Below are 11,957 nucleotides of genomic sequence, written 5' to 3' on the forward strand. Positions count from 1 at the left end.
AAATATATGGGTGAAAAATCATGCGCAGTGTATCCTTGCTATTATTGAACATGTTGAAGAGTTAAAGGTCAATAATTGAACTCAATCAGATCATACAGCAAAAGAACATAAGAACATAAGAACATAAGAAATAGGAGCAGGAGTAGGCCATCTAGCCCCTCGAGCCTGCCCCGCCATTCAATAAGATCATGGCTGATCTGACGTGGATCAGTACCACTTACCCGCCTGATCCCCATAACCCTTAATTCCCTTACCGATCAGGAATCCATCCATCCGCGCTTTAAACATATTCAGCGAGGTAGCCTCCACCACCTCAGTGGGCAGAGAATTCCAGAGATTCACCACCCTCTGGGAGAAGAAGTTCCTCCTCAACTCTGTCTTAAACCGACCCCCCTTTATTTTGAGGCTGTGTCCTCTAGTTTTAACTTCCTTACTAAGTGGAAAGAATCTCTCCGCCTCCACCCTATCCAGCCCCCGCATTATCTTATAAGTCTCCATAAGATCCCCCCTCATCCTTCTAAACTCCAACGAGTACAAACCCAATCTCCTCAGCCTCTCCTCATAATCCAAACCCCTCATCTCCGGTATCAACCTGGTGAACCTTCTCTGCACTCCCTCCAATGCCAATATATCCAATTATTTCAATGATAAACATGGGATTCTAAAAGAAGGAAGGACGAGCTTCATTTTTCAAATATCTGATTATCCTCTATAATAAATAATTGTGCGAGGAAATTGCAGAATAGTGGGTTAATGGATATATTAGAATCATAGAATCAAAACGACACATAAGAGCCCCTTCAACCCGTCGAGTCTGTACCAAATGCAAAACACACCTGACCTCCTACCTAATCCCACCTACCAGCACTTGACCCATAGCCTTGAATGTTATGATGTGCCAAGTGCTCGTCCAGGTACTTTTTAGAGGATGTGAGGCAACCCACCCCCATCATCCTCCCAAGCAGCGCATTCCAGGACATCACCACCCTCTGGGTAAAAAAGCTTTTCCTCGCATCCCCCCTAAACCATAGTTCATCACACTGTGGCCAATGATTGGCAACCCAAGAGTGATGGTCAGTGAAGAAATAAATTTGCAGTGGGGAAGATCAGACTCAGAAAAGAGTGGAGCGGACATTGAGATACCAATGATGTTAATAGTCACTGAGTAACTATACCCATTTCACAACCTTTCTAACATATTCAGGATCTGCAGCTAGGACAGTGACGGGAGTTCTGGAAGAGACAGTTTGAAAGGTATAAAATGGCATTAGGTTTACAAGAGAAACCTCAGAAACATCAGGTCTGTACAATTTTATATGCTGTAGGAGCCATAGCTGATGATGCCCTCACGTGGCAAGGCATCAACAAATCCTAGCATTATATGATGAGTTGTTGAGGCTTTTGAGAAATATTTCAGCCCCCAAAAGAATTTGGTTCTAGAAAGAATATAATTCAATCAGAGGAGCTAAAGGCCATAGGAATCCATTGATTCCTTCATCAATGACCGATACTAATTGGTAAATAACTGCAGTTCCAGAGCCATGAAACACAAATTGGTTAGAGATTGCATTGTTGTCAGTGACCTCAATGACATACAGTCTGTTTTTTGACCCAAGAAAAGGCTGAACAATTCACCAGGCAAGCTGAGTTAAAACCCTAAAATCAGAATGTAATTCAGAGTGACATCAAGGCTTCGGCGCAAGGTCAGGAACCCCATCCAATAAAACCTCTGAGAAAAGGCCGTCAAAAACATCAAAGAGGCAGGGAGAACCCTTCCATCTATATTCAAGTGCTCCAGATGTGGTGCAACAGACAACACGAAGACTGTCAATGTATCAACAATTGCACCCTTCACTACCCAAAAAGAAGCAAGATATGTCTCTGGCTTTATCATTACCAGTAAAAAGTAAAATCAAGAGTAAAGTGTTTTCAGATCATAATGTGAATAATTTGAATAATGAAGAGGGTTTGGAGCTTCTGTTAAAATTTTTGGATAAATTCTCCAAAAAGGATGACTTATTGGAAGCATATGTAAGTTTTTCGGGCAACTCAGGCCTTTTTTTATGAGCTGGGAAAAGGACTTGAACCCTAAAGAACTGTGAAAGTGGCCACACTTGACTGCAGGACTTGACCAAAAAATGTCCCAGGGAGCCCAGCCAGCCTGTGTGTGTGTGTGTGAAGGGGCCCAGTCCAAACATTGCAAGCAGCCAGAAACCAGACAGACTGCTGATTAGGTTATCAGCAGCACAAAAAGAACCTCACGACATCACCAGACTAGGCTGGCAGCAAGACAATACACCTGGTCTGGACTCAATACAGGTGATAATGGCCTTGTCCCAGAGCGAGGAGAAGCCCATTTCCCTAATGGGAAAACAATTAAACGATCTCCGATGGAACAATACAGGACAGCAAGAGACCTATCACCTGGGATGGGACCATCTGGTCTCTATGGACTGTAAGATCGCAGCTGCAAATAACGAGCAAGCCTTTGTCTGTGGAACTGCCGGCTGGAAGGGGGGCGGAGTTGGCTGGAAAAATAATTCAAGTTTACAATATAAAAGGATGGTCAGGCCGGCCATGTTCTGCTCTTTTCTCTTCGGACCAGCATGACAGCACTCTCCACTCGGTCGTCTCCAGTACGCAGCCTGAAGCCCACTGAGCAATTTAAACTAGGATTGTGAGTATCCCCTGGTAATTCGCGAAGTTCCCGAGATCATCATAGTGGATGAGGCTTTGGGGAAAGGGGGGGGCTTTTGCATGCACCTTTCATAGTTTAAGACACTGGTAAACTTGTATAAAGTAAGAATTCCGAGGTGTCCGTTTTAGTATTTCCTTCCATAGCTTATAGTCTTATAGAGCATAAGGCATGGTGTGTTGTTTTCCTGGTGTTTGGTGACCTTTGACCTTGATGTTTTAATAAATATATATATATATCTTTTTCTTCCGTTGGAGTCCGTTTTGATCTTTTCAATTTCTCACCAATGATCTCTGACTAAGTCACAATATAAATATTCCTTACCATAATTCCGGAGTCTAGAACTGAGGGTACTCTGGGCGCTTCAAAACCGCCCACTCAGGAAAGGCTGCCAGGTAGTGGATAGGCAGCAGTTTCCTTTTCTCTCTCTTGGGAGCGCTACTCTAGTGAAGTAGACGCAAGGTGGCCATTGTTCCATCGGCAAGAGAGAGAATCACTCGGGCATTGGGGGGGTTTGGGTGGCGGAGAACCAAACCTAAAATAAGCCCAGTGGAGTTAAAAAGAGGGATCCCGCTACACATATGAACCTTGGTAAGCCTTTGATAGATTTAAGAAAACAGGTAATCTGTCCATGGAGGAATATATCATGGATTTTGACAGATATTATTAGACACTGAAGAGATTTTAACTTGATATCCTGGAGTCAGTATTCGGATTTAACTTACATGACTGTTGATTCATGTCAATAGACTTCTAGTATTGACTGGGCTCAATTCTGAAGTAAAGACCAAATGATTGCTGCCCTAAAAAAAATTGCTCAGAAAATAGTCATTACCAGCTATCTTCCAATTGAAAACAGGTAACTCTGTAATAAACCAAAGGAAGGAGGATTCGGCAGTGGCCAAGTTTCAAGATCGACAAAATATTAAAGAAAAGATGGGCTTATTAATAGACAGTCTGAAGATGGCCGCACCGGTACTTTTAACCAATCTGAGAGTCGAGACAAAAAGCAGGTCTGGGATGGCAATCTCAGACACTTCAACCTGAGAACTCCACAGGGAATGGTTAATCAATGTTACTGGTGTGATTCCAAGTATCGTTGCTTTGCCCACAGCGAAAGTATCAAGTTCTCGAAATAACGCATGAAGCAGATAATTCTGAGGCTGGAAATGATGAAAGGGATTGCCATGAAGGAATTGTATTGGTCAACGAGAGGATAATCCAGTGATTAGTATTTTGGTGGCTGATTCATTTAACTGTGCAGTTTTAGATAGTGGTTGCAGTTCCACATTGTGTGGGGTGAATTGGCTTAACTCCTACCTGCATTCTCTTGATGAGACAAATTGGCGCAAGGTCAAGGAGTATGAAAGCGTGCTTCAGGTTTGGAGATGACAACATGCTAGCATGTTCCAAAAAGGTAGTCCTCCCTTGCAGGATAGCTGGGATCAGACTTTTCATCAGTACAGATGTGTTTTCTAGTGACATAGCTGCATTGTCAGACTCCTAACTATCGACTTCAACACCATTATTCTTATGAAACTCATCTCCAAGCTCCATGGCCTGGGGCTCCTCCCTCTGCGACTGGATTCCTAACTCACAGACCACAACCAGTAAGGGTAGGCAACAACACCTCCTCCACGATCATCCACAACACCTTGCCCTACAAAGCTGTGTTCTCAGCCCCTTACTATACTCCTTATACACCTATGATTGTGTGGCCAAATTCCCCTCCAACTCGATTTTCAAATTTGCTGATGACACCACTGTAATGGGTCGGATCTCAAACAATGACGAAACAGAGGACAAGAAAGAGATAGAGAATCTGGTGAACTGGTGCGGCAACAATAATCTCTCCCTCAATGTCAACAAAACGAAGGAGATTGTCATCGACTTCAGGAAGTGCAGTGGAGAACATGCCCCTGTCTACATCAATGGGGACGAAGTAGAATTGGTCCAGACCTTCAAGTTTTTAGATGTCCAGGTTACCAACAACCTGTCCTCATCCTCCTATACCGACACTATAGTTAAGAAAACCCACCAATGCCCCAATTTTCTCAGAAGACTAAGGAAATTTGGCATGTCTGCTACAACTCTCACCAACCTTTACAGATGCACCATAGAAAGCATTCTTTCTAGTTCTAACACAGCTTAGTATGGCTTCTCTTCTGTCCAAGACCGCAAGGGACTAAAAAGGGCCATGAACGAAGCCCAGTCCATCACGCAAACCAGTCTCCCACCCACTGGCACTGTGTACACTTCCCACTGCCTCGGAAAAGCAGCCAGCATAATTAAGGATCCCACGCACCCCGGACATTCTCTTTTCCACCTTCTTCCATCGGGAAAAAGATACAAAAGTCTGAGGACACGTACCAACCGACTCAAGAACAGCTTCTTCCCTGCTGCCAGCAAACTTTTGAATGGACCTACCTTGCATTACATTTATCGTTTTCTACACCCTAGCTATGACTGTAACACTATATTCTGCACCCTCTCATTTCGTTCTCTATGAATAGTATGCTTTGTCTGCATAACGCGCAAGAAACAATACTTTTCACTGTATACTAATACATTTGACAACAATAAATCAAATCAAATCAAATGTAGAGTAATAGGCTAGTAGATATGCTAATTGGACCATAATGATGTTAATGACGTAACTCTTTGTAAATAGTTCTTAATTAATTGTTCAAAGTTGATATGGAGGCAGTGGTGTCGTGGTATTGTCACGAGACTAGTAATCCAGACAACCTGGGGCTTGGGTTCAAATCCCTTGTCAGATGGTGAAATGTGAATTCAATAAAACTCTGAATTAAAAGTGCATGGAATGATTGTTGTTAAAACCCATCTGGTTCACTAATCTCCTTTAGGGAAGGAAATCTGTTGGTCTGGGCCTAGTCTACATGTGACACAATGTGGTTGACCCTGAGGTGGGCAATACATCCTGTAAATGATTTTTTAAAAATTCACATTGGCTAAAACGATATTAGTCCGGCAACAGCACTGAAACAGAAATAAGTAATGAAGACAATATCAGCCAAGGGGTGATAAATGTATAACTAGTAGCTAATGACTAGTGTAAAAAAAAATAGGCAGAGGGATCAATTAGCACGACATGGAGAGGATATTTAGAAAATTATGCTGTCATAAAACTGCTCTTTAACGGATTCAAAAATAGACATTTCATAAAGTCTCTCTGAAGTAGGCAAATTCTGTTCATGGTTACTCCTCATACAAGCAGGCCATTCAGTGACCTGTTCATTTCTGTGAGGGATTGCAAGGGGGATGCAGCTGCATGCTCAGCAGGGACCAGCACCAATTAAAACTTCCATGCATTTCCTAAAGCCAACCCGCACCTCTTAAAGTGGATGTCCACTCTGGCTGCAGCAATTGCTAAAAGGGGCAGGGACTTTCTGAAAAGAAATAAGCCAGAGTAACAGAGCAGTAGGCCTGAGGACTCTGAGGTTCTTTAATGCAGTATGGGATCAATAGTGCAGGAGTCGGAAAGTAGGGGAATAATCATCTTTCTGCAGTAGGTCAGGAAGCTCTCCAAACATGCACGGTGAAGGCAACAAGAGCAGATTGCCACAGAAGTCAATGCCTGGAGGACCTGGAGACTGTATCATCATAAGTTCAAAGATCTCACACAACTGATCAAGATTAGTGAATGCATCTTTAAATGCTATCTCCTCCTCACCACAACACCAACCACACATATTGCTCATTGCAACACACCACATCATTCACCCATCAGTAACCTCTACGCAAGGAAATTATTGACCCGGGTAGCAAACTAAGTGATAGGAAACAAGATGAGGATGCTAGACAGCATTTTAATTGGCAGAATGTAACTTAGTGGTGTCTCGCAAGTGTCTATGTTGAAGCCTCTTAGCAATTCACTGTAATTATTTATGACCTAGATAATGCAATAAAAAGCCTCATATCCAAATTGACTGATGATATTAAGTTGGGCGGCACTATAAGTAGTGTAGATGGAGACATAAAATTGCAAAGAGAGATTGATAGATTAAGTAAATGGGCAAAACTGTGCAAATGGATTTAAAATTGGGCAGATATGACATCATCCATTTTGGACATATAAAGGATATAGAACAGGATGCTTTCTAAATGTTGAAAAGTCTTAAGCAGTGGAGGTTCTCAAAGACTTGGGGTTCCGCATACACAGACAATTAAAACAACAAGGTCTGAATTAAAAATGCTAATTGAATACTGGACTTAATCTAGAGAAATGGAATACAAGGCATGGGAGGCCGGGCTGGGGGAGGGTTTGAGATTCATGCTTCAGTTATACAACACCCTGCTTAGACCACCCGTGGAGTATTCTGAGATGTTCTGAACACCACAACTTGTTGTGTAGCAGAACTTTCAAACAAGTGGTCACGTGCAATCTTACACATGCACTTTTTGTTTGCAGTCAAGGTGGAATCACTTTGCCAGAGGGTACTCTGCAGCACAAAAGCTGGCAGTGATTACAGGGCTGCCTCTAGCTGATATGATTCTGTAACATAAACTTAGTCTAATTGGAGAACTATGTAAAATATCTCAGGGGAGTTGTAGCCAGCTACTTTGCTTTAAACTACTCATCACGATTTTAGCAATTCTGAATTTTTGCTGTTGTCAATCAAACTGTTTAACAGTTTTACACAATCAAACCTTTCTTTTCCACATTCGTGAACTCAGATACAATTATTCACTGTATCCCACTACAACACACTGACAGGGTCTATTCTTTTCAATCCTGTGCACACATGCATTCCAAATGTCATATTACCTAAATAACACAAAATAAATTCAGTTCTGATGCATTATGAAAATCCAAATACAGTATGGCAAAAAGTATGCACAGCACACCACTTACCAGACTCTTTCTTCCCTGTGTTTCCCTGACAGGAGAGACCCATTTTTCTGATTGGTCTTAGAAACTGCTACTTAACACGTAGCTCTGCTTTAGTCACAGTGCCTCACTGGGGCATATCCTCTACAGGCTGACAGCCATATATCAATGCAAAGTGCTTACTGTTCCTTTAGAAAATGCCTACAGCCAGTGGTAAAGTTACAAAGCATGATTGATGAGTAAGTGTGCATTCACAATCTTGCATGTGGCAGTTGCTTATTGCCATTGATATTGCAGTATTTGCCCTGTAGCATAAACAGAGCGAATTCGATATGGCACCAGCAGTAAAAGTTGTCAAAATTGTTTCCAGATAAAGCAGTTCTGCCTTTAAACTCGAGTGTAAATTACTTGATCAAGTAATAATATTTTCAAGGCTACGGTTTTAAATTACTTTCATTACCACTGACAATTTGGCTAATTTTACTTCTTAAACTTATCATTTAATAATGACATTGCCATTTTAACAATCCTCAGGAAGTTCTGACACCATTATCCTTGAAGAACAAGGAGCAAGTGTGAATTTCTTAGCTATTTTCCACATATTAACAGGAGTCATTGCCTCTTTCAAGATAGAATGACCAATATTTCTGAGTGGCTTTGGGATACCCATACCCAGGACTTTGTTCTTCCTGCCATCTTTGTCCTCCAGAAGAGCTTGGCAGTCCCTATGAGAGGAAGTTGTACATTTTCTCTCTCCTGGTTTCACATCATTCCTTGTGATGCCCCCTCTGTGCTGCTTGAGTTCTGAATTCTATCCGGGTATGATGAAAGTATTTGCAAGACATGCAGTGAGATTATGCCTCTACTTTCTCAAGATGGTAAGGAAATTTAGCATGTGTGCTACAACTCTCACCAACGTTTACAGATGATGCACTGTAGAAAGCATCCTTTCTGGTTGTATCACTGCGTGGTATGCTCCTATTCTGTCCATGACCGCAGAAACTACAAAGGGTCGTGAACAAAGCCCAGTCCATCATGTAAAACAGCTGCCCATCCATTGACTTTGTCTACACTTCCCGCTGACTCGGCAAAGCAGCCAGCATAATCAAGGACCCCACACACCCCGGACATTCTCTCTTCCACCTTCTTCCGTCAGGAAAAAGATACAAAAGTCTGAGGACATGTATCAACCGACTCAAGAACAGCTTCTTCCCTGCTGCCATCAGACTTTTGAATAAGAACATAATAAGAACATAAGAACTAGGAGCAGGAGTAGGCCATCTGGCTCCTCGAGCCTGCTTCGCCATTCAATAAGATCATGGCTGATCTTTTTGTGGACTCAGCTCCACTTACCTGCCCACTCACCATAACCCTTAATTCCTTTACTGTTCAAAAATTTATCTATCCTTGCCTTAAAAACATTTAATGAGGTAGCCTCAACTGCTTCACTGGGCAGGGAATTCCACAGATTCACAACCCTTTGTGTGAAGAAGTTCCTCCTCAACTCAGTCCTAAATCTGCTTCCCCTTATTTTGAGGCTATACCTCCTAGTTCTAGTTTCACCCGCCAGTGGAAACAACTTCCCTGCTTCTATCTTATCTATTCCCTTCATAATCTTATATGTTTCTATAAGATCTCCCCTCATTCTTCTGAATTCCAATGAGTATAGCCCCAGTCTACTCAGTCTCTCCTCATAAGCCAACCCTCTCAACTCTGGAATTAACCTAGTGAATCTCCTCTGCACCCCCTCCAGTGCCAGTATATCCTTTCTCAAGTAAGGAGACCAAAACTGTACACAGTACTCCAGGTGTGGCTTCACCAGCACCTTATACAGCTGCAACATAATCTCGCTGTTTGGTGCCATTATTAGTGCAAAATCCACGTAAACTACTGAACTACCAGGATGGGAACAATGGGAAAAAGGCACTGATCTTTCTCTACACCCTAGCTATGACAGTAACACTACATTCTGCACTCTCTCGTTTCCTTCTCTATGAATGGTATGCTTTGTATAGCACACAAGAAACAATACTTTTAATTGTATATTAATACATGTGACAATAATAATCAAATCAAATTATTCGAGTGAAGTGAAAGAGCAAATGACTATTCCTGTCATATCTGCTTGTCCGTCAGTTTGCTACTAAAATGATTTGATTTGATTTATTATTGTCACATGTATTAACATACAGTGAAAACTATTGTTTCTTGCGCGCTATACAGACAAATCATAGAATCATAGAAACCCTACAGTGCAGAAAGAGGCCATCTGGCCCATCGAGTCTTCACCGTCCACAATCCCACCCAGGCCCCTTACTCCCTTATCCCAACACATCCCTCTAACCTACACATCCCGGGACACTAAGGGGCAATTTTAGCACGGCCAATCCACCTAACCCGCACATCTTTAGACTGTGGGAGGAAACCGGAGCACCCGGAGGAAACCCACGCAGACACGAAGAGAATGTGCAAACTCCACACAGACTGTGACCCAAGCCGGGAATCGAACCCAGGTCCCTGGAGCTGTGAAGCAGCAGTGCTAACTACTGTGCTACCATGCCACCCCGAAGCCCCCAGAATGGTCTAGTTTGGACCAGGGAGCGGCGCGGGCTTGGAGGGCCGAAGGGCCTGTTCCTGTGCTGTATTGGTCTTTGTTCTTTGAAGCATCCCACTCATAAAGAAGGAAATGAGAGAGTGCAGAATGTAGTGTTACAGCCATAGCTAGGGTGTAGAGAAAGATCAGTGCCTTTTTCCCATTGTTCCCATCCTGGTAGTTCAGTAGCTTACGTGGATTTTGCACTAATAATGGCACCAATGGCTCGACCCAGGACCATCCTACATAAATTCCTTCAGAGGCCATAGGTTAGCCCAAAGGTTTTTGTCCAAGAGCCAGCATCAAGGAAATTCCAGTCCGTGCATTTTGTTTATGGCTTAAAGTACTTACTGTCTCGCTGCTTTGTCATTACATGTTAAAACCTCTTCTCTTTTCAAACATTTAATCTTTGATTCACTGCTACTATCTACGTTAGTGATCTTCCTTGGCCAATGTCCTATTCCAGGATATACCAAACTATTATTTACAGTGCTGGACCATGGTGAAGCAACAAGCACCTTTATTTTCTATCATGTGCATGTCATGATCCCTATCATGATGTTATCTGATTGATACTGGAATTAATTCAGCTCTTCTGCGGGAAGTGAATGGAAGATAACCAGCAACCTTCAGACTAATGTTATGTGGCACATAGCTCGTCAACATCTGAACTAGCCAATAAGGCACATTACTCACAAAAATCAAGGACAAGTAACCAACATCAGAGATATTTGTATTTGACTCGAATCACAACTCCAGAACTGCAAGTATCGAATGAGCAATGAAATCAGCTGGCAGGTATGATCATGCATTAGCAAAGATGGCTATCAAGGCAAAATCTTGAAAACAAAAGGTGAGTTCTTAGAATTATAAACAAAGAAGACAAGAATCCGCTGAGCAGGAATCGTGGCACTTTTGTTAAGATTGCACCTGGTAAGAATTTCCCTTGCTATCCCACAACTGACCCTGGCAAATATTCCAGGATTTACAGGGGATTCCCTCATTCTTATTGGAATTCACTTGCAAATCAAATCAGTCAAAAGCTGCTGAGTGAGCACATGGAGCCACCCTGGATGCCTGTCACTTGAAAAACAACAATGCCTACAAGCGACCTGGAATTTGGCTGCATGTTCTCTTAGCAAATGTTGATCAATCGCTGCTGCTCTGTCAAGCCCAGATATATTAATGATCAGCATTCTCATTTGGCAGGGGAACAGTTGGTAGGAGATCTTTTTCCTGCAATGATGTTCACAGGGGCACAGTGGTTAGCACTGCTGCCTCGCAGCCCAGGGACCCGGGTTCGATTCCCGGCTTGGGTCACCGTCTGTGTGGAGTTTGCATGTTCCTCCCGTGTCTGCATGGGTTTCCTCCGGGTGCTCCAGTTTCCTCCCAAATTCTGAATGACGTGCTGGTTAGGTGCATTGACCCAAACAGGCGGCGGAATGTGGCGACTCGGGGAATTTCACAGTAACTTCATTGCAGTGTCAATGTAAGCCTTACCTGTGACTAATAAATAAACTTTAAAACTTTACTCTTATCTGGCATTCTTCATCCTTCTAAACCTGCCTTCAGCCTTTGACATGGTTAACCACAAAAATCTGTTCCAATAGCTCTGTCAAACAACTGAGTGGGTGTGCACTGAACTATGCAGTTACTTGCAGTGGCTTCTCATTCTATGACTGGTGTCCCCCAAGGATCTACCCTGGTCCCCCTCCCATTTCTCATCTGTGCTGTCTCTCAGCGACATCAATCAAAACCACAATATCCTATGTCATATTTACATGTTTGACACCGGGTTCTACCACACCACCACCTCT

General features: G+C 42.8%; 1 long non-coding RNA gene across 2 annotated transcripts in view; it reads right to left on the minus strand.

Moving 5' to 3' along the window:
- The window catches only part of LOC144506596 (uncharacterized), a 78,398-nt gene extending 70,719 nt beyond the window's left edge, over positions 1-7,679 (minus strand). For both annotated transcript variants that reach the window (XR_013499926.1, XR_013499927.1), the window contains exon 1: positions 7,572-7,679. This is a non-coding gene — a long non-coding RNA (uncharacterized LOC144506596). The remainder of the gene's footprint in view (positions 1-7,571) is intronic.
- Between the last annotated feature and the right edge of the window lie 4,278 nt (positions 7,680-11,957).

This window comes from Mustelus asterias, chromosome 17 (assembly GCF_964213995.1).
Source record: "Mustelus asterias chromosome 17, sMusAst1.hap1.1, whole genome shotgun sequence".
NCBI lineage: Eukaryota > Metazoa > Chordata > Chondrichthyes > Carcharhiniformes > Triakidae > Mustelus > Mustelus asterias.